Below are 2,775 nucleotides of genomic sequence, written 5' to 3' on the forward strand. Positions count from 1 at the left end.
AAAGAGTCATTTTAACAAGAATAAAAAGGGACACAGCTCTGCCACAAAGACAAGTTCACACATGTGTGTTATCACCGTCTTCCCATTCCCCTCCTGGCCTTTTCTACACCACTTCTCAACTTTGGCTCATAGTGTTTGGACACTCTGCCCACTCCTCTGCCACCCAAGAAGCCCCTGAGAAGGTGGAGGCAAAAAATATGTGACAAAGCAGCACCAGCAATCTGTAAAGTCCAATAAGCACTGGTAAACTTTCTGCTCTGGGCCTGAAGTAGGCGACAGCCCCAGCCATTAGTCAGGAATTCTCTAGTCTGAGGACATGGGCACACAAGTAATGCTTTCCCCTTCGGGGCTAATTCAAGCATAATCCAAGTTTGATCCAATAAGTTTCAAAGACATAAGCATTTTATGAAGGTTTATGGAAACACAGAGTTGTTACCTTCTTGGTCCTCAGACGAAGTTTAATAGACACCAGATTCTAAGAAGGGTAAAGCACAAATAGGAGAAAAGCACCTCTAGAATCAAAAAACTGGAAGAGAGTGCAAGAGAGGAGGGGAAAACGTGAGTTAGTATAAATGAGTCACTGGGTTAGGAGAAGACAGGGCTGTTAGGTGCTTGCACTACAGCAAATCTGCTTAGACCACGTAGCTGTTTGGGGAAGGCACTAACTTGGCAGCAGAGATGTGGATTTACCCATTCGACATGAATTATGCTAAGTGCTTTATAGATGTCATTTTATTCAATCCTTTAATAACCCAAATGCAGACATTACTGTCTTCTTTTAATACATGAGGAATGTGAAGCTCATAGGGTATAAACTGCCCAAGGAACCCACATGCTAAGAGGGTCGCTACAGCTAGAATTCAAGTCTCTCTGGGTCAAAAGCCTATGTGTTTCCAAGCTCACTTACCACCCCCCAGTAACTGATGTTTTTCAAAGTGACCAGAGAGTTCCCCACTAGGCTTCACTGTCAGCAGCTGGGGAAGGGGGTGGGGGTGGGGGGGATACTGAAACTCTCCCACAGTAGCTTGCTAGAAAGAAGTAGAGAATGAGGCTCTGGCCTCACTCTGTCCCCTTCTGCCGTCCTCCATGCACACACGCACACACATGCACACATGGAGCCAGCCTTTCCTGAACAGCTGCTGAGGAACACACAGTCGACGGGCACAGACTCCACAAACACTGCCGAGCAGAATGGGGGCAGTCCAAGGGAAGGAGGTGAAACCCTCATGTCGGTTCAGGAACAGCTCTGATGATGAGGCACATTCCTCCCAAAAGGAGAAAGGTCATGGCACATGACAACATCTAGATTTCCAGGGCAGAAACCACCAAGAACAGTGATGGCATCACAGGTAACAACTTCACACAGGGAGCGTTAGGAGCACCAAGGTAGCTATGAGGATGAAGTCTAGGATGTCAGTAGTCTGCATTCCCTCCATCCTTCCCACTGCTCCCTTCCTACCCGAGGTGACCCAAGGGAAAATAGCTTCTAAAGTATTGCCAAGGACTAGCCACAGGTCTGACACAAGTCTGCAAAGTAAATAAAAATACAGAGACTCTTGGCCATTGCTGATATGTTATTACCGAGACCAGGACCTAAACAAACACAGAGAAAAAAAAAATAGGTGCATAAAATCCAGAATTACCATGATTAGAACTAGAATATAATTTAATTGCTTGGGTCTACCAGAAGTGCACAAGGAGGGAGCGAAACCCTTACTACAGACGAAATGATGAAAATCAGCAATCTTGCATTCAGATGAGTTCATTGCTTATTGCTATGTCCACGATTCAATCTAACAGTCAGGGCCTACAACCCTCTGCTGCTACCCTAAGCTCCACTACCTGACCTCTAGCTTTGCCTGCTCACTCCACATCCAATCAACATAACGGATCAGTCCTACTCAAATAGTGACCATTTTAATTGATTGGTCTCTTCCTGACCCCTAAGTTCTCCCTGTGGTTCTGACTAATGGAAGGATCTATAGTCTTTTTGTATTTGATATGTTATTAAGGTAAAAGTCAATAGCCACTTCTGCCTGAGTCACTTCCATTGAGATAATTCATGTCCAATGTGCCAGAAAATAAGCTGCTTTTGTTTCTGTCTGAGAGGCTCAGTCTCTGCCAACCCCCCTGAGGCTTACCCTAAGAACACAGATGAGCTTGGCTAATATCTCACTCCCATATGCACTGTGGCATTAGGAGCCTAATTTCTCCAGGACAACAGTATTACAGATACCCACCACCACCAACTATTCCTAGCTTCATTTCACATGTCAGCTAGGGACATTTGTGAGAATGAAGATTGGATTTTCACAAAGCACAGGGGTTTCGGCCATGTGGTGTATGCCCTGCCATCACAGGAACTGTCTCCTCACAGTAGGACATATTTGGTGAAGACAGGACAAATTCTACCATGGAAATGCTGTAGCTCTCAAAACTGCTTCATTTAGAAGTGAAGACATGACCTCCACATGCAAAAGAGCCAAGAGAGGCAGATCCTGTTCTAAGGGCCCTAACTTCATTCTCTTTTTTCTAGATTAATGCACATCATGCCCCATACTCTTACCACCTCAGCTCTTTGAACCCTCCCTCATGCTTTAAGCTCTTCTTTTCCTGATAAATATAAATGGTGGAGAAATAGGAGGTGCATTTTGTGTTGATTCGCATGTTGAATGAAGTAGGAAAGTAACTGAAGAAAAGTTCCAAATCTTCTCAATTCCCTTTGGTCCTTGAAAGCCATCACTGGGCAGTCTGTAGCTACAGGGTTTTAGGAGC

General features: G+C 44.9%; 1 protein-coding gene across 1 annotated transcript in view; it reads right to left on the reverse strand.

Annotated features, from left to right (window-relative positions):
- The window catches only part of STARD9 (StAR related lipid transfer domain containing 9), a 119,158-nt gene that overhangs the window by 31,750 nt on the left and 84,633 nt on the right, over positions 1-2,775 (reverse strand). The gene's annotated exons all lie outside the window — the stretch shown is intronic.

Source organism: Tupaia chinensis, unplaced genomic scaffold, assembly GCF_000334495.1.
Source record: "Tupaia chinensis unplaced genomic scaffold, TupChi_1.0 Scaffold000605_1, whole genome shotgun sequence".
NCBI lineage: Eukaryota > Metazoa > Chordata > Mammalia > Scandentia > Tupaiidae > Tupaia > Tupaia belangeri.